Below are 19,376 nucleotides of genomic sequence, written 5' to 3'. Positions count from 1 at the left end.
AAGGATAGTCGGCAAATATGACCTCCACCGTTGGAGTATTAATGTGCTATCGCTTCTCGGCCTTTTGGCTTGGAATATGTGTAGTTTCTGTTCTTATCAGTTTAATCGCTGATATCTCCCGAAGGTGGGAGTGTTTGTATTAAATGGATTTTGGAGCAGGGAGATGGCTTAAGGGCTTGCTCTGTCCTCTCCATGTATCAGCCTGGTATTGCAGTGTTTCCAGGAATGGTGCACCCAACGCTTACCCAAGTTCAAAAGCAGGTGAATGCAATGTGAATCTCTTGCCTTTGCTAGTTTGCCGTGTTGATGGCAGTCAGTGATTGTTGCATCTATTGTCTTTTCAGTTGCAGGAACTATCGTCTTTTGTTACGGGTTTTCTGTCTTATGAACCTGCTCTGCATTACCTGATGAAGGTGCAGCACGCTGAAAGCCAGGACAGGGGTAACCCCAACGTGCTACAGGGAACATTCTGGAACCAGGGCCTGCCAGGAAGGTAACTTGCCAATTTGAATGAATGGATTTGCCCTTGTCTGCCGTTTTGGCTTCTGCGGTCGTTCTTGGAACGTATCCCACCGATGGTACGGCGGTGGCGGGGGTGGGGTGACTGCTGTAATTTCAAAGAACCCCGTTGGGCTGAAACCTGGTGTTGTGGGATTTTTAACACAGTCAAATCAGGTTGTGGATCCCATGACTCAGCCAATGTCAAATGGCTATCAGATCAGCCCCCACAGCCCCTTCCCAACCCCCCCGCCTCCCCCCCCCCACCCCCGAGGCAACAAATTTATCCTAATATTTTCTTGAACAAGGAAGAAATGTCTTTAGTCTGTTTCCTGAATAGAGTGAAACCCCCATCTCTGTTTGTTTCTTCGCAAACTACTGTACGGAAGCGACCTGCTTTAGTAGCTACGTCTGTACGTAAAGATTATTCACGCAGACGATCGCCCAAGGCTGGAACTGGCTTCAGCTCCCTGGTGCCACCAGGCAGCCGTACTAACCACTGATCCACTGTGCCACCCGTACGATTTGGAACGATTTGTCATCATTTGCGGTGCAAGTAGCGAAACAGTTGTCAGTTTGTCAACTGGGTCGGATTATAATGTTGTCAGCGATCTGCAGCAATGTGAACGGAGATGTCGAATCGAGCTGCTGGTGGTGATGGGCGCGCTTGCAGCGTGACATGTTTACACGGGAGATCAGCTCCCTCCCCATTCTCCACAGAGAGTCGGATACAAGTAGAGAGGATATTGAAAGTGGACGATAAAGAAAGGGTGCACGGACGTAATTCGCTTTTCGCAACTTTTCGGATTGATGCGGAATGCCGAGGAGCGAATCCTGTACGTGAGGGAAACGATGATTGGCATTTATGGGCAAGCTACACCAACACAAGGGGAGGCAATGAATAGGATCTTTCCGTCAAGGCCAACATTTCTCGCCCATGCCGAGATCAGCCTGTGGTGAGCTGCTCTCTCGAACCGCTGCAGTCCAAGTGCTGTCGTAGCCCCGCGATGCTGTTTGGGCGGGGATTCCCGATTTTGACCCGGTAACACCGGAGGAACAAGGACATATTTGCAATTCAGGACAGCGAGTGCCTCGGCGGGGGGAGAACTTGCGAATGGTGGTGTTCCCGTGGATCTGCTGCCGTCATCCTTCGAGGCTGCGTTGGCCATGGGTTTGCAAGGTGCTGCCTGAGGAATTCTGGTGAATCTTGTAGATGCCGGGGAATGAATGACCCTGCCGCCGCCGCTGTCCCCGATCACCGGGAGAACCTCTCTGCAGTCGACCTGACGTGCGGTGGCTCCGGCCCGTGCCATCTGATTGGTCGTCAGCGCGACCTACGCGGCTACGTAACAGATGGACAGAAAAGCACGGGGAAAGCACAGCGACTGCTGCAGAGTGATCTTCCGGTCTGGTTGGATATCTTGGAAGGAAGGTAGACGGTAAGGGAATAAAGGAACTTTGAATATCATCAAACTGATGGAAAGGATAGTCGGCAAATATGACCTCCACCGTTGGAGTATTAATGTGCTATCGCTTCTCGGCCTTTTGGCTTGGAATATGTGTAGTTTCTGTTCTTATCAGTTTTAATCGCTGATATCTCCCGAAGGTGGGAGTGTTTGTATTAAATGGATTTTTGGAGCAGGGAGATGGCTTAAGGGCTTGCTCTGTCCTCTCCATGTATCAGCCTGGTATTGCAGTGTTTCCAGGAATGGTGCACCCAACGCTTACCCAAGTTCAAAAGCAGGTGAATGCAATGTGAATCTCTTGCCTTTGCTAGTTTGCCGTGTTGATGGCAGTCAGTGATTGTTGCATCTATTGTCTTTTCAGTTGCAGGAAACTATCGTCTTGTTACGGGTTTTCTGTCTTATGAACCTGCTCTGCAGTTACCTGATGAAGGTGCAGCACGCTGAAAGCCAGGACAGGGTAACCCCAACGTGCTACAGGAACATTCTGGAACCAGGGCCTGCCAGGAAGGTAACTTGCCAATTTGAATGAATGGATTTGCCCTTGTCTGCCGTTTTGGGCTTCTGCGGTCGTTCTTGGAACGTATCCCACCGATGGTACGGCGGTGGCGGGGGTGGGGTGACTGCTGTAATTTCAAAGAACCCCGTTGGGCTGAAACCTGGTGTTGTGGGATTTTTAACACAGTCAAATCAGGTTGTGGATCCCATGACTCAGCCAATGTCAAATGGCTATCAGATCAGCCCCCACAGCCCCTTCCCAACCCCCCCGCCTCCCCCCCCACCCCGAGGCAACAAATTTATCCTAATATTTTCTTGAACAAGAAGAAATGTCTTTGGTCTGTTTCCTGAATAGAGTGAAACCCCCATCTCTGTTTGTTTCTTCGCAAACTACTGTACGGAAGCGACCTGCTTTAGTAGCTACGTCTGTACGTAAAGATTATTCACGCAGACGATCGCCCAAGGCTGGAACTGGCTTCAGCTCCCTGGTGCCACCAGGCAGCCGTACTAACCACTGATCCACTGTGCCACCCGTACGATTTGGAACGATTTGTCATCATTTGCGGTGCAAGTAGCGAAACAGTTGTCAGTTTGTCAACTGGTCGGATTATAATGTTGTCAGCGATCTGCAGCAATGTGAACGGAGATGTCGAATCGAGCTGCTGGTGGTGATGAGGCGCGCTTGCAGCGTGACATGTTTACACGGGGATCAGCTCCCTCCCCATTCTCCACAGAGAGTCGGATACAAGTAGAGAGGATATTGAAAGTGGACGATAAAGAAAGGGTGCACGGACGTAATTCGCTTTTCGCAACTTTTCGGATTGATGCGGAATGCCGAGGAGCGAATCCTGTACGTGAGGGAAACGATGATTGGCATTTATGGCAAGCTACACCAACACAAGGGAGGCAATGAATAGGATCTTTCCGTCAAGGCCAACATTTCTCGCCCATGCCGAGATCAGCCTGGTGTGAGCTGCTCTCTCGAACCGCTGCAGTCCAAGTGCTGTCGTAGCCCCGCGATGCTGTTTGGGCGGGATTCCCGATTTTGACCCGGTAACACCGGAGGAACAAGACATATTTGCAATTCAGGACAGCGAGTGCCTCGGCGCGGGGAGAACTTGCGAATGGTGGTGTTCCCGTGGATCTGCTGCCGTCATCCTTCGAGGCTGCGTTGGCCATGGGTTTGCAAGGTGCTGCCTGAGGAATTCTGGTGAATCTTGTAGATGCCGGGGGAATGAATGACCCTGCCGGGGGAATGAATGACCCTGCCGCCGCCGCTGTCCCCGATCACCGGAGAAACCTCTCTGCAGTCGACCTGACGTGCGGTGGCTCCGCCCGTGCCATCTGATTGGTCGTCAGCGCGACCTACGCGACTACGTAACAGAAAACCACGGGTAAAGCACAGCGACTGCTGCAGAGTGATCTTCCGGTCTGGTTGGATATCTTGGAAGGAAGGTAGACGGTAAGGGAATAAAGGAACTTTGAATATCATCAAACTGATGGAAAGGATAGTCGGCAAATATGACCTCCACCGTTGGAGTATTAATGTGCTATCGCTTCTCGGCCTTTTGGCTTGGAATATGTGTAGTTCTGTTCTTATCAGTTTAATCGCTGATATCTCCCGAAGGTGGGAGTGTTTGTATTAAATGGATTTTTGGAGCAGGGAGATGGCTTAAGGGCTTGCTCTGTCCTCTCCATGTATCAGCCTGGTATTGCAGTGTTTCCAGAATGGTGCACCCAACGCTTACCCAAGTTCAAAAGCAGGTGAATGCAATGTGAATCTCTTGCCTTTGCTAGTTTGCCGTGTTGATGGCAGTCAGTGATTGTTGCATCTATTGTCTTTTCAGTTGCAGGAAACTATCGTCTTTTGTTACGGGTTTCTGTCTTATGAACCTGCTCTGCAGTTACCTGATGAAGGTGCAGCACGCTGAAAGCCAGGACAGGGTAACCCCAACGTGCTACAGGGAACATTCTGGAACCAGGGCCTGCCAGGAAGGTAACTTGCCAATTTGAATGAATGGATTTGCCCTTGTCTGCCGTTTTGGGCTTCTGCGGTCGTTCTTGGAACGTATCCCACCGATGGTACGGCGGTGGCGGGGGGTGGGGTGACTGCTGTAATTTCAAAGAACCCCGTTGGGCTGAAACCTGGTGTTGTGGGATTTTAACACAGTCAAATCAGGTTGTGGGATCCCATGACTCAGCCAATGTCAAATGGCTATCAGATCAGCCCCCACAGCCCCTTCCCAACCCCCCCGCCTCCCCCCCCAACCCCCGAGGCAACAAATTTATCCTAATATTTTCTTGAACAAGAAAGAAATGTCTTTAGTCTGTTTCCTGAATAGAGTGAAACCCCCATCTCTGTTTGTTTCTTCGCAAACTACTGTACGGAAGCGACCTGCTTTAGTAGCTACGTCTGTACGTAAAAGATTATTCACGCAGACGATCGCCCAAGGCTGGAACTGGCTTCAGCTCCCTGTGCCACCAGGCAGCCGTACTAACCACTGATCCACTGTGCCACCCGTACGATTTGGAACGATTTGTCATCATTTGCGGTGCAAGTAGCGAAACAGTTGTCAGTTTGTCAACTGGGTCGGATTATAATGTTGTCAGCGATCTGCAGCAATGTGAACGGAGATGTCGAATCGAGCTGCTGGTGGTGATGAGGCCGCTTGCAGCGTGACATGTTTACACGGGGATCAGCTCCCTCCCCATTCTCCACAGAGAGTCGGATACAAGTAGAGAGGATATTGAAAGTGGACGATAAAGAAAGGGTGCACGGACGTAATTCGCTTTTCGCAACTTTTCGGATTGATGCGGAATGCCGAGGAGCGAATCCTGTACGTGAGGGAAACGATGATTGGCATTTATGGCAAGCTACACCAACACAAGGGGAGGCAATGAATAGGATCTTTCCGTCAAGGCCAACATTTCTCGCCCATGCCGAGATCAGCCTGGTGGTGAGCTGCTCTCTCGAACCGCTGCAGTCCAAGTGCTGTCGGTAGCCCCGCGATGCTGTTTGGGCGGGGATTCCCGATTTTGACCCGGTAACACCGGAGGAACAAGGACATATTTGCAATTCAGGACAGCGAGTGCCTCGGCGCGGGGGAGAACTTGCGAATGGTGGTGTTCCCCGTGGATCTGCTGCCGTCATCCTTCGAGGCTGCGTTGGCCATGGGTTTGCAAGGTGCTGCCTGAGGAATTCTGGTGAATCTTGTAGATGCCGGGGAATGAATGACCCTGCCGGGGAATGAATGACCCTGCCGCCGCTGTCCCCGATCACCGGAGAAACCTCTCTGCAGTCGACCTGACGTGCGGTGGCTCCGGCCCGTGCCATCTGATTGGTCGTCAGCGCGACCTACGCGGCTACGTAACAGAAAAAGCACGGGGAAAGCACAGCGACTGCTGCAGAGTGATCTTCCGGTCTGGTTGGATATCTTGGAAGGAAGGTAGACGGTAAGGGAATAAAGGAACTTTGAATATCATCAAACTGATGGAAAGGATAGTCGGCAAATATGACCTCCACCGTTGAGTATTAATGTGCTATCGCTTCTCGGCCTTTTGGCTTTGAATATGTGTAGTTTCTGTTCTTATCAGTTTAATCTCTGATATCTCCCGAAGGTGGGAGTGTTTGTATTAAATGGATTTTTGGAGCAGGGAGATGGCTTAAGGGCTTGCTCTGTCCTCTCCATGTATCAGCCTGGTATTGCAGTGTTTCCAGGAATGGTGCACCCAACGCTACCCAAGTTCAAAAGCAGGTGAATGCAATGTGAATCTCTTGCCTTTGCTAGTTGCCGTGTTGATGGCAGTCAGTGATTGTTGCATCTATTGTCTTTTCAGTTGCAGGAAACTATCGTCTTTTGTTACGGTTTTCTGTCTTATGAACCTGCTCTGCAGTTACCTGATGAAGGTGCAGCACGCTGAAAGCCATGACAGGGGTAACCCCAACGTGCTACAGGGAACATTCTGGAACCAGGGGCCTGCCAGGAAGGTAACTTGCCAATTTGAATGAATGGATTTGCCCTTGTCTGCCGTTTTGGGCTCTGCGGTCGTTCTTGGAACGTATCCCACCGATGTACGGCGGTGGCGGGGGGTGGGTGACTGCTGTAATTTCAAAGAACCCCGTTGGGCTGAAACCTGGTGTTGTGGGATTTTTAACACAGTCAAATCAGGTGTGGGATCCCATGACTCAGCCAATGTCAAATGGCTATCAGATCAGCCCCCACAGCCCCTTCCCCACCCCCCCCCCCCGAGGCAACAAATTTATCCTAATATTTTCTTGAACAAGAAAGAAATGTCTTTAGTCTGTTTCCTGAATAGAGTGAAACCCCCATCTCTGTTTGTTTCTTCGCAAACTACTGTACGGAAGCGACCTGCTTTAGTAGCTACGTCTGTACGTAAAGATTATTCACGCAGACGATCGCCCAAGGCTGGAACTGGCTTCAGCTCCCTGGTGCCACCAGGCAGCCGTACTAACCACTGATCCACTGTGCCACCCGTACGATTTGGAACGATTTGTCATCATTTGCGGTGCAAGTAGCGAAACAGTTGTCAGTTTGTCAACTGGTCGGATTATAATGTTGTCAGCGATCTGCAGCAATGTGAACGGAGATGTCGAATCGAGCTGCTGGTGGTGATGAGGCGCGCTTGCAGCGTGACATGTTTACACGGGAGATCAGCTCCCTCCCCATTCTCCACAGAGAGTCGGATACAAGTAGAGAGGATATTGAAAGTGGACGATAAAGAAAGGGTGCACGGACGTAATTCGCTTTTCGCAACTTTTCGGATTGATGCGGATGCCGAGGAGCGAATCCTGTACGTGAGGGAAACGATGATTGGCATTTATGGGCAAGCTACACCAACACAAGGGAGGCAATGAATAGGATCTTTCCGTCAAGGCCAACATTTCTCGCCCATGCCGAGATCAGCCTGGTGTGAGCTGCTCTCTCGAACCGCTGCAGTCCAAGTGCTGTCGGTAGCCCCGCGATGCTGTTTGGGCGGGGATTCCCGATTTTGACCCGGTAACACCGGAGGAACAAGGACATATTTGCAATTCAGGACAGCGAGTGCCTCGGCGGGGGGGAGAACTTGCGAATGGTGGTGTTCCCGTGGATCTGCTGCCGTCATCCTTCGAGGCTGCGTTGGCCATGGGTTTGCAAGGTGCTGCCTGAGGAATTCTGGTGAATCTTGTAGATGCCGGGGGAATGAATGACCCTGCCGCCGCCGCTGTCCCCGATCACCGGGAGAAACCTCTCTGCAGTCGACCTGACGTGCGTGGCTCCGGCCCGTGCCATCTGATTGGTCGTCAGCGCGACCTACGCGGCTACGTAACAGATGGACAGAAAAGCACGGGGAAAGCACAGCGACTGCTGCAGAGTGATCTTCCGGTCTGGTTGGATATCTTGGAAGGAAGGTAGACGGTAAGGGATAAAGGAACTTTGAATATCATCAAACTGATGGAAAGGATAGTCGGCAAATATGACCTCCACCGTTGGAGTATTAATGTGCTATCGCTTCTCGGCCTTTGGCTTGGAATATGTGTAGTTTCTGTTCTTATCAGTTTAATCGCTGATATCTCCCGAAGGTGGAGTGTTTGTATTAAATGGATTTTTGGAGCAGGGAGATGGCTTAAGGGCTTGCTCTGTCCTCTCCATGTATCAGCCTGGTATTGCAGTGTTTCCAGGAATGGTGCACCCAACGCTTACCCAAGTTCAAAAGCAGGTGAATGCAATGTGAATCTCTTGCCTTTGCTAGTTTGCCGTGTTGATGGCAGTCAGTGATTGTTGCATCTATTGTCTTTTCAGTTGCAGGAAACTATCGTCTTTTGTTACGGTTTTCTGTCTTATGAACCTGCTCTGCAGTTACCTGATGAAGGTGCAGCACGCTGAAAGCCAGGACAGGGTAACCCCAACGTGCTACAGGGAACATTCTGGAACCAGGGCCTGCCAGGAAGGTAACTTGCCAATTTGAATGAATGGATTTGCCCTTGTCTGCCGTTTTGGGCTTCTGCGGTCGTTCTTGGAACGTATCCCACCGATGGTACGGCGGTGGCGGGGTGGGGTGACTGCTGTAATTTCAAAGAACCCCGTTGGGCTGAAACCTGGTGTTGTGGGATTTTTAACACAGTCAAATCAGGTTGTGGGATCCCATGACTCAGCCAATGTCAAATGGCTATCAGATCAGCCCCCACAGCCCCTTCCCAACCCCCCCGCCTCCCCCCCCAACCCCGAGGCAACAAATTTATCCTAATATTTTCTTGAACAAGAAAGAAATGTCTTTAGTCTGTTTCCTGAATAGAGTGAAACCCCCATCTCTGTTTTTTTCTTCGCAAACTACTGTACGGAAGCGACCTGCTTTAGTAGCTACGTCTGTACGTAAAGATTATTCACGCAGACGATCGCCCAAGGCTGGAACTGGCTTCAGCTCCCTGGTGCCACCAGGCAGCCGTACTAACCACTGATCCACTGTGCCACCCGTACGATTTGGAACGATTTGTCATCATTTGCGGTGCAAGTAGCGAAACAGTTGTCAGTTTGTCAACTGGGTCGGATTATAATGTTGTCAGCGATCTGCAGCAATGTGAACGGAGATGTCGAATCGAGCTGCTGGTGGTGATGAGGCGCGCTTGCAGCGTGACATGTTTACACGGGAGATCAGCTCCCTCCCCATTCTCCACAGAGAGTCGGATACAAGTAGAGAGGATATTGAAAGTGGACGATAAAGAAAGGGTGCACGGACGTAATTCGCTTTCGCAACTTTTCGGATTGATGCGGAATGCCGAGGAGCGAATCCTGTACGTGAGGGAAACGATGATTGGCATTTATGGGCAAGCACACCAACACAAGGGGAGGCAATGAATAGGATCTTTCCGTCAAGGCCAACATTTCTCGCCCATGCCGAGATCAGCCTGGTGGTGAGCTGCTCTCTCGAACCGCTGCAGTCCAAGTGCTGTCGGTAGCCCCGCGATGCTGTTTGGGCGGGATTCCCGATTTTGACCCGGTAACACCGGAGGAACAAGGACATATTTGCAATTCAGGACAGCGAGTGCCTCGGCGCGGGGGAGAACTTGCGAATGGTGGTGTTCCCGTGGATCTGCTGCCGTCATCCTTCGAGGCTGCGTTGGCCATGGGTTTGCAAGGTGCTGCCTGAGGAATTCTGGTGAATCTTGTAGATGCCGGGGAATGAATGACCCTGCCGGGGAATGAATGACCCTGCCGCCGCCGCTGTCCCCGATCACCGGGAGAAACCTCTCTGCAGTCGACCTGACGTGCAGTGGCTCCGGCCCGTGCCATCTGATTGGTCGTCAGCGCGACCTACGCGGCTACGTAACAGAAAACCACGGGTAAAGCACAGCGACTGCTGCAGAGTGATCTTCCGGTCTGGTTGGATATCTTGGAAGGAAGGTAGACGGTAAGGGAATAAAGGAACTTTGAATATCATCAAACTGATGGAAGGATAGTCGGCAAATATGACCTCCACCGTTGGAGTATTAATGTGCTATCGCTTCTCGGCCTTTGGCTTGGAATATGTGTAGTTCTGTTCTTATCAGTTTAATCGCTGATATCTCCCGAAGGTGGGAGTGTTTGTATTAAATGGATTTTTGGAGCAGGGAGATGGCTTAAGGGCTTGCTCTGTCCTCTCCATGTATCAGCCTGGTATTGCAGTGTTTCCAGGAATGGTGCACCCAACGCTTACCCAAGTTCAAAAGCAGGTGAATGCAATGTGAATCTCTTGCCTTTGCTAGTTTGCCGTGTTGATGGCAGTCAGTGATTGTTGCATCTATTGTCTTTTCAGTTGCAGGAAACTATCGTCTTTTGTTACGGTTTTCTGTCTTATGAACCTGCTCTGCAGTTACCTGATGAAGGTGCAGCACGCTGAAAGCCAGGACAGGGTAACCCCAACGTGCTACAGGAACATTCTGGAACCAGGGCCTGCCAGGAAGGTAACTTGCCAATTTGAATGAATGGATTTGCCCTTGTCTGCCGTTTTGGGCTTCTGCGGTCGTTCTTGGAACGTATCCCACCGATGGTACGGCGGTGGCGGGGGGTGGGTGACTGCTGTAATTTCAAAGAACCCCGTTGGGCTGAAACCTGGTGTTGTGGGATTTTTAACACAGTCAAATCAGGTTGTGGGATCCCATGACTCAGCCAATGTCAAATGGCTATCAGATCAGCCCCCACAGCCCCGTCCCAACCCCCCCGCCCCCCCCCCACCCCCGAGGCAACAAATTTATCCTAATATTTTCTTGAACAAGAAAGAAATGTCTTTAGTCTGTTTCCTGAATAGAGTGAAACCCCCATCTCTGTTTTTTTTCTTCGCAAACTACTGTACGGAAGCGACCTGCTTTAGTAGCTACGTCTGTACGTAAAGATTATTCACGCAGACGATCGCCCAAGGCTGGAACTGCTTCAGCTCCCTGGTGCCACCAGGCAGCCGTACTAACCACTGATCCACTGTGCCACCCGTACGATTTGGAACGATTTGTCATCATTTGCGGTGCAAGTAGCGAAACAGTTGTCAGTTTGTCAACTGGGTCGGATTATAATGTTGTCAGCGATCTGCAGCAATGTGAACGGAGATGTAGAATCGAGCTGCTGGTGGTGATGAGGCGCGCTTGCAGCGTGACATGTTTACACGGGGAGATCAGCTCCCTCCCCATTCTCCACAGAGAGTCGGATACAAGTAGAGAGGATATTGAAAGTGGACGATAAAGAAAGGGTGCACGGACGTAATTCGCTTTTCGCAACTTTTCGGATTGATGCGGAATGCCGAGGAGCGAATCCTGTACGTGAGGGAAACGATGATTGGCATTTATGGCAAGCTACACCAACACAAGGGAGGCAATGAATAGGATCTTTCCGTCAAGGCCAACATTTCTCGCCCATGCCGAGATCAGCCTGGTGGTGAGCTGCTCTCTCGAACCGCTGCAGTCCAAGTGCTGTCGGTAGCCCCGCGATGCTGTTTGGGCGGGGATTCCCGATTTTGACCCCGTAACACCGGAGGAACAAGGACATATTTGCAATTCAGGACAGCGAGTGCCTCGGCGGGGGAGAACTTGCGAATGGTGGTGTTCCCGTGGATCTGCTGCCGTCATCCTTCGAGGCTGCGTTGGCCATGGGTTTGCAAGGTGCTGCCTGAGGAATTCTGGTGAATCTTGTAGATGCCGGGGAATGAATGACCCTGCCGCCGCCGCTGTCCCCGATCACCGGAGAAACCTCTCTGCAGTCGACCTGACGTGCGTGGCTCCGGCCCGTGCCATCTGATTGGTCGTCAGCGCGACCTACGCGGCTACGTAACAGATGGACAGAAAGCACGGGGAAAGCACAGCGACTGCTGCAGAGTGATCTTCCGGTCTGGTTGGATATCTTGGAAGGAAGGTAGACGGTAAGGGAATAAAGGAACTTTGAATATCATCAAACTGATGGAAAGGATAGTCGGCAAATATGACCTCCACCGTTGGAGTATTAATGTGCTATCGCTTCTCGGCCTTTTGGCTTGGAATATGTGTAGTTTCTGTTCTTATCAGTTTAATCGCTGATATCTCCCGAAGGTGGGAGTGTTTGTATTAAATGGATTTTTGGAGCAGGGAGATGGCTTAAGGGCTTGCTCTGTCCTCTCCATGTATCAGCCTGGTATTGCAGTGTTTCCAGAATGGTGCACCCAACGCTTACCCAAGTTCAAAAGCAGGTGAATGCAATGTGAATCTCTTGCCTTTGCTAGTTTGCCGTGTTGATGGCAGTCAGTGATTGTTGCATCTATTGTCTTTTCAGTTGCAGGAAACTATCGTCTTTTGTTACGGTTTTTCTGTCTTATGAACCTGCTCTGCAGTTACCTGATGAAGGTGCAGCACGCTGAAAGCCAGGACAGGGGTAACCCCAACGTGCTACAGGAACATTCTGGAACCAGGGGCCTGCCAGGAAGGTAACTTGCCAATTTGAATGAATGGATTTGCCCTTGTCTGCCGTTTGGGCTTCTGCGGTCGTTCTTGGAACGTATCCCACCGATGGTACGGCGGTGGCGGGGGGTGGGGTGACTGCTGTAATTTCAAAGAACCCCGTTGGGCTGAAACCTGGTGTTGTGGGATTTTTAACACAGTCAAATCAGGTTGTGGGATCCCATGACTCAGCCAATGTCAAATGGCTATCAGATCAGCCCCCACAGCCCCTTCCCAACCCCCCCGCCTCCCCCCCCACCCCGAGGCAACAAATTTATCCTAATATTTTCTTGAACAAGGAAGAAATGTCTTTAGTCTGTTTCCTGAATAGAGTGAAACCCCCATCTCTGTTTGTTTCTTCGCAAACTACTGTACGGAAGCGACCTGCTTTAGTAGCTACGTCTGTACGTAAAGATTATTCACGCAGACGATCGCCCAAGGCTGAACTGGCTTCAGCTCCCTGGTGCCACCAGGCAGCCGTACTAACCACTGATCCACTGTGCCACCCGTACGATTTGGAACGATTTGTCATCATTTGCGGTGCAAGTAGCGAAACAGTTGTCAGTTTGTCAACTGGGTCGGATTATAATGTTGTCAGCGATCTGCAGCAATGTGAACGGAGATGTCGAATCGAGCTGCTGGTGGTGATGAGGCGCGCTTGCAGCGTGACATGTTTACACGGGAGATCAGCTCCCTCCCCATTCTCCACAGAGAGTCGGATACAAGTAGAGAGGATATTGAAAGTGGACGATAAAGAAAGGGTGCACGGACGTAATTCGCTTTTCGCAACTTTTCGGATTGATGCGGAATGCCGAGGAGCGAATCCTGTACGTGAGGGAAACGATGATTGGCATTTATGGGCAAGCTACACCAACACAAGGGAGGCAATGAATAGGATCTTCCGTCAAGGCCAACATTTCTCGCCCATGCCGAGATCAGCCTGGTGGTGAGCTGCTCTCTCGAACCGCTGCAGTCCAAGTGCTGTCGGTAGCCCCGCGATGCTGTTTGGGCGGGGATTCCCGATTTTGACCCGGTAACACCGGAGGAACAAGGACATATTTGCAATTCAGGACAGCGAGTGCCTCGGCGGGGGGGAGAACTTGCGAATGGTGGTGTTCCCGTGGATCTGCTGCCGTCATCCTTCGAGGCTGCGTTGGCCATGGGTTTGCAAGGTGCTGCCTGAGGAATTCTGGTGAATCTTGTAGATGCCGGGGAATGAATGACCCTGCCGCCGCCGCTGTCCCCGATCACCGGGAGAAACCTCTCTGCAGTCGACCTGACGTGCGGTGGCTCCGGCCCGTGCCATCTGATTGGTCGTCAGCGCGACCTACGCGGCTACGTAACAGATGGACAGAAAAGCACGGGGAAAGCACAGCGACTGCTGCAGAGTGATCTTCCGGTCTGGTTGGATATCTTGGAAGGAAGGTAGACGGTAAGGGAATAAAGGAACTTTGAATATCATCAAACTGATGGAAAGGATAGTCGGCAAATATGACCTCCACCGTTGGAGTATTAATGTGCTATCGCTTCTCGGCCTTTTGGCTTGGAATATGTGTAGTTTCTGTTCTTATCAGTTTAATCGCTGATATCTCCCGAAGGTGGGAGTGTTTGTATTAAATGGATTTTGGAGCAGGGAGATGGCTTAAGGGCTTGCTCTGTCCTCTCCATGTATCAGCCTGGTATTGCAGTGTTTCCAGGAATGGTGCACCCAACGCTTACCCAAGTTCAAAAGCAGGTGAATGCAATGTGAATCTCTTGCCTTTGCTAGTTTGCCGTGTTGATGGCAGTCAGTGATTGTTGCATCTATTGTCTTTTCAGTTGCAGGAAACTATCGTCTTTTGTTACGGGTTTTCTGTCTTATGAACCTGCTCTGCAGTTACCTGATGAAGGTGCAGCACGCTGAAAGCCAGGACAGGGGTAACCCCAACGTGCTACAGGGAACATTCTGGAACCAGGGGCCTGCCAGGAAGGTAACTTGCCAATTTGAATGAATGGATTTGCCCTTGTCTGCCGTTTGGGCTTCTGCGGTCGTTCTTGGAACGTATCCCACCGATGGTACGGCGGTGGCGGGGGGTGGGGTGACTGCTGTAATTTCAAAGAACCCCGTTGGGCTGAAACCTGGTGTTGTGGGATTTTTAACACAGTCAAATCAGGTTGTGGGATCCCATGACTCAGCCAATGTCAAATGGCTATCAGATCAGCCCCCACAGCCCCTTCCCAACCCCCCCCGCCTCCCCCCCCACCCCCGAGGCAACAAATTTATCCTAATATTTTCTTGAACAAGAAAGAAATGTCTTTAGTCTGTTTCCTGAATAGAGTGAAACCCCCATCTCTGTTTGTTTCTTCGCAAACTACTGTACGGAAGCGACCTGCTTTAGTAGCTACGTCTGTACGTAAAGATTATTCACGCAGACGATCGCCCAAGGCTGGAACTGGCTTCAGCTCCCTGGTGCCACCAGGCAGCCGTACTAACCACTGATCCACTGTGCCACCCGTACGATTTGGAACGATTTGTCATCATTTGCGGTGCAAGTAGCGAAACAGTTGTCAGTTTGTCAACTGGGTCGGATTATAATGTTGTCAGCGATCTGCAGCAATGTGAACGGAGATGTCGAATCGAGCTGCTGGTGGTGATGAGGCGCGCTTGCAGCGTGACATGTTTACACGGAGATCAGCTCCCTCCCCATTCTCCACAGAGAGTCGGATACAAGTAGAGAGGATATTGAAAGTGGACGATAAAGAAAGGGTGCACGGACGTAATTCGCTTTTCGCAACTTTTCGGATTGATGCGGAATGCCGAGGAGCGAATCCTGTACGTGAGGGAAACGATGATTGGCATTTATGGCAAGCTACACCAACACAAGGGAGGCAATGAATAGGATCTTTCCGTCAAGGCCAACATTTCTCGCCCATGCCGAGATCAGCCTGGTGGTGAGCTGCTCTCTCGAACCGCTGCAGTCCAAGTGCTGTCGGTAGCCCCGCGATGCTGTTTGGGCGGGATTCCCGATTTTGACCCGGTAACACCGGAGGAACAAGGACATATTTGCAATTCAGGACAGCGAGTGCCTCGGCGGGGGAGAACTTGCGAATGGTGGTGTTCCCGTGGATCTGCTGCCGTCATCCTTCGAGGCTGCGTTGGCCATGGGTTTGCAAGGTGCTGCCTGAGGAATTCTGGTGAATCTTGTAGATGCCGGGGGAATGAATGACCCTGCCGCCGCCGCTGTCCCCGATCACCGGGAGAAAACTCTCTGCAGTCGACCTGACGTGCAGTGGCTCCGGCCCGTGCCATCTGATTGGTCGTCAGCGCGACCTACGCGGCTACGTAACAGAAAAGCACGGGGAAAGCACAGCGACTGCTGCAGAGTGATCTTCCGGTCTGGTTGGATATCTTGGAAGGAAGGTAGACGGTAAGGGAATAAAGGAACTTTGAATATCATCAAACTGATGGAAAGGATAGTCGGCAAATATGACCTCCACCGTTGGAGTATTAATGTGCTATCGCTTCTCGGCCTTTTGGCTTGGAATATGTGTAGTTTCTGTTCTTATCAGTTAAATCGCTGATATCTCCCGAAGGTGGGAGTGTTTGTATAAATGGATTTTTGGAGCAGGGAGATGGCTTAAGGGCTTGCTCTGTCCTCTCCATGTATCAGCCTGGTATTGCAGTGTTTCCAGGAATGGTGCACCCAACGCTACCCAAGTTCAAAAGCAGGTGAATGCAATGTGAATCTCTTGCCTTTGCTAGTTTGCCGTGTTGATGGCAGTCAGTGATTGTTGCATCTATTGTCTTTTCAGTTGCAGGAAACTATCGTCTTTTGTTACGGGTTTTCTGTCTTATGAACCTGCTCTGCAGTTACCTGATGAAGGTGCAGCACGCTGAAAGCCAGGACAGGGTAACCCCAACGTGCTACAGGGAACATTCTGGAACCAGGGGCCTGCCAGGAAGGTAACTTGCCAATGAATGAATGGATTTGCCCTTGTCTGCCGTTGTGGGCTTCTGCGGTCGTTCTTGGAACGTATCCCACCGATGGTACGGCGGTGGCGGGGTGGGGTGACTGCTGTAATTTCAAAGAACCCCGTTGGGCTGAAACCTGGTGTTGTGGGATTTTTAACACAGTCAAATCAGTTGTGGGATCCCATGACTCAGCCAATGTCAAATGGCTATCAGATCAGCCCCCACAGCCCCTTCCCAACCCCCCCCCTCCCCCCCCACCCCCGAGGCAACAAATTTATCCTAATATTTTCTTGAACAAGGAAGAAATGTCTTTAGTCTGTTTCCTGAATAGAGTGAAACCCCCATCTCTGTTTGTTCTTCGCAAACTACTGTACGGAAGCGACCTGCTTTAGTAGCTACGTCTGTACGTAAAGATTATTCACGCAGACGATCGCCCAAGGCTGGAACTGGCTTCAGCTCCCTGGTGCCACCAGGCAGCCGTACTAACCACTGATCCACTGTGCCACCCGTACGATTTGGAACGATTTGTCATCATTTGCGGTGCAAGTAGCGAAACAGTTGTCAGTTTGTCAACTGGGTCGGATTATAATGTTGTCAGCGATCTGCAGCAATGTGAACGGAGATGTCGAATCGAGCTGCTGGTGGTGATGAGGCGCGCTTGCAGCGTGACATGTTTACACGGGGAGATCAGCTCCCTCCCCATTCTCCACAGAGAGTCGGATACAAGTAGAGAGGATATTGAAAGTGGACGATAAAGAAAGGGTGCACGGACGTAATTCGCTTTTCGCAACTTTTCGGATTGATGCGGATGCCGAGGAGCGAATCCTGTACGTGAGGGAAACGATGATTGGCATTTATGGGCAAGCTACACCAACACAAGGGGAGGCAATGAATAGGATCTTTCCGTCAAGGCCAACATTTCTCGCCCATGCCGAGATCAGCCTGGTGGTGAGCTGCTCTCTCGAACCGCTGCAGTCCAAGTGCTGTCGGTAGCCCCGCGATGCTGTTTGGGCGGGGATTCCCGATTTTGACCCGGTAACACCGGAGGAACAAGGACATATTTGCAATTCAGGACAGCGAGTGCCTCGGCGGGGGGAGAACTTGCGAATGGTGGTGTTCCCGTGGATCTGCTGCCGTCATCCTTCGAGGCTGCGTTGGCCATGGGTTTGCAAGGTGCTGCCTGAGGAATTCTGGTGAATCTTGTAGATGCCGGGGAATGAATGACCCTGCCGCCGCCGCTGTCCCCGATCACCGGAGAAACCTCTCTGCAGTCGACCTGACGTGCGGTGGCTCCGCCCGTGCCATCTGATTGGTCGTCAGCGCGACCTACGCGGCTACGTAACAGATGGACAGAAAAGCACGGGAAAGCACAGCGACTGCTGCAGAGTGATCTTCCGGTCTGGTTGGATATCTTGGAAGGAAGGTAGACGGTAAGGGAATAAAGGAACTTTGAATATCATCAAACTGATGGAAAGGATAGTCGGCAAATATGACCTCCACCGTTGGAGTATTAATGTGCTATCGCTTCTCGGCCTTTTGGCTTGGAATATGTGTAGTTTCTGTTCTTATCAGTTTAATCGCTGATATCTCCCGAAGGTGGGAGTGTTTGTATTAAATGGATTTTTGGAGCAGGGAGATGGCTTAAGGGCTTGCTCTGTCCTCTCCATGTATCAGCCTGGTATTGCAGTGTTTCCAGAATGGTGCACCCAACGCTTACCCAAGTTCAAAAGCAGGTGAATGCAATGTGAATCTCTTGCCTTTGCTAGTTTGCCGTGTTGATGGCAGTCAGTGATTGTTGCATCTATTGTCTTTTCAGTTGCAGGAAACTATCGTCTTTTGTTACGGTTTTCTGTCTTATGAACCTGCTCTGCAGTTACCTGATGAAGGTGCAGCACGCTGAAAGCCAGGACAGGGTAACCCCAACGTGCTACAGGGAACATTCTGGAACCAGGGCCTGCCAGGAAGGTAACTTGCCAATTTGAATGAATGGATTTGCCCTTGTCTGCCGTTTTGGGCTTCTGCGGTCGTTCTTGGAACGTATCCCACCGATGGTACGGCGGTGGCGGGGGGTGGGGTGACTGCTGTAATTTCAAAGAACCCCGTTGGGCTGAAACCTGGTGTTGTGGATTTTTAACACAGTCAAATCAGGTTGTGGGATCCCATGACTCAGCCAATGTCAAATGGCTATCAGATCAGCCCCCACAGCCCCTTCCCAACCCCCCCGCCTCCCCCCCCACCCCCGAGGCAACAAATTTATCCTAATATTTTCTTGAACAAGGAAGAAATGTCTTTAGTCTGTTTCCTGAATAGAGTGAAACCCCCATCTCTGTTTGTTCTTCGCAAACTACTGTACGGAAGCGACCTGCTTTAGTAGCTACGTCTGTACGTAAAGATTATTCACGCAGACGATCGCCCAAGGCTGGAACTGGCTTCAGCTCCCTGGTGCCACCAGGCAGCCGTACTAACCACTGATCCACTGTGCCACCCGTACGATTTGGAACGATTTGTCATCATTTGCGGTGCAAGTAGCGAAACAGTTGTCAGTTTGTCAACTGGGTCGGATTATAATGTTGTCAGCGATCTGCAGCAATGTGAACGGAGATGTCGAATCGAGCTGCTGGTGGTGATGAGGCGCGCTTGCAGCGTGACATGTTTACACGGGAGATCAGCTCCCTCCCCATTCTCCACAGAGAGTCGGATACAAGTAGAGAGGATATTGAAAGTGGACGATAAAGAAAGGGTGCACGGACGTAATTCGCTTTTCGCAACTTTTCGGATTGATGCGGAATGCCGAGGAGCGAATCCTGTACGTGAGGGAAACGATGATTGGCATTTATGGCAAGCTACACCAACACAAGGGGAGGCAATGAATAGGATCTTTCCGTCAAGGCCAACATTTCTCGCCCATGCCGAGATCAGCCTGGTGGTGAGCTGCTCTCTCGAACCGCTGCAGTCCAAGTGCTGTCGGTAGCCCCGCGATGCTGTTTGGGCGGGGATTCCCGATTTTGACCCGGTAACACCGGAGGAACAAGGA

At 51.1% G+C, this 19,376-nt stretch overlaps 10 non-coding genes across 10 annotated transcripts; all 10 read left to right on the top strand.

The window, feature by feature from the left end:
• The first annotated feature begins 48 nt into the window (after nt 1-48).
• LOC132809815 (U2 spliceosomal RNA) lies at nt 49-239 on the top strand. Its single transcript, XR_009642561.1, has one exon. It is a non-coding gene; the product is annotated as a U2 spliceosomal RNA (small nuclear RNA).
• A 1,788-nt stretch (nt 240-2,027) lies between these two features.
• LOC132809811 (U2 spliceosomal RNA) lies at nt 2,028-2,220 on the top strand. The gene has a single exon (XR_009642556.1). It is a non-coding gene; the product is annotated as a U2 spliceosomal RNA (small nuclear RNA).
• Nucleotides 2,221-4,011: 1,791 nt separating this feature from the next.
• LOC132809758 (U2 spliceosomal RNA) lies at nt 4,012-4,201 on the top strand. Its single transcript, XR_009642503.1, has one exon. It is a non-coding gene; the product is annotated as a U2 spliceosomal RNA (small nuclear RNA).
• A 1,800-nt stretch (nt 4,202-6,001) lies between these two features.
• Nucleotides 6,002-6,193, top strand: LOC132809752 (U2 spliceosomal RNA). The gene has a single exon (XR_009642498.1). It is a non-coding gene; the product is annotated as a U2 spliceosomal RNA (small nuclear RNA).
• A 1,772-nt stretch (nt 6,194-7,965) lies between these two features.
• LOC132809753 (U2 spliceosomal RNA) lies at nt 7,966-8,155 on the top strand. The gene has a single exon (XR_009642499.1). It is a non-coding gene; the product is annotated as a U2 spliceosomal RNA (small nuclear RNA).
• A 1,800-nt stretch (nt 8,156-9,955) lies between these two features.
• Nucleotides 9,956-10,145, top strand: LOC132809756 (U2 spliceosomal RNA). The gene has a single exon (XR_009642501.1). It is a non-coding gene; the product is annotated as a U2 spliceosomal RNA (small nuclear RNA).
• A 1,785-nt stretch (nt 10,146-11,930) lies between these two features.
• On the top strand, nt 11,931-12,121 carry LOC132809813 (U2 spliceosomal RNA). The gene has a single exon (XR_009642558.1). It is a non-coding gene; the product is annotated as a U2 spliceosomal RNA (small nuclear RNA).
• Nucleotides 12,122-13,912: 1,791 nt separating this feature from the next.
• Nucleotides 13,913-14,103, top strand: LOC132809814 (U2 spliceosomal RNA). Its single transcript, XR_009642560.1, has one exon. It is a non-coding gene; the product is annotated as a U2 spliceosomal RNA (small nuclear RNA).
• A 1,784-nt stretch (nt 14,104-15,887) lies between these two features.
• On the top strand, nt 15,888-16,078 carry LOC132809808 (U2 spliceosomal RNA). Its single transcript, XR_009642554.1, has one exon. It is a non-coding gene; the product is annotated as a U2 spliceosomal RNA (small nuclear RNA).
• A 1,784-nt stretch (nt 16,079-17,862) lies between these two features.
• On the top strand, nt 17,863-18,053 carry LOC132809812 (U2 spliceosomal RNA). The gene has a single exon (XR_009642557.1). It is a non-coding gene; the product is annotated as a U2 spliceosomal RNA (small nuclear RNA).
• Nucleotides 18,054-19,376: the final 1,323 nt, after the last annotated feature.

Source organism: Hemiscyllium ocellatum, unplaced genomic scaffold (assembly GCF_020745735.1).
Source record: "Hemiscyllium ocellatum isolate sHemOce1 unplaced genomic scaffold, sHemOce1.pat.X.cur. scaffold_1333_pat_ctg1, whole genome shotgun sequence".
In the NCBI taxonomy this organism is placed as follows: Eukaryota; Metazoa; Chordata; class Chondrichthyes; order Orectolobiformes; family Hemiscylliidae; genus Hemiscyllium; species Hemiscyllium ocellatum.
Note: the sequence above shows the minus strand (reverse complement) of the source record. Positions and strands in the feature narration are given on the sequence as shown.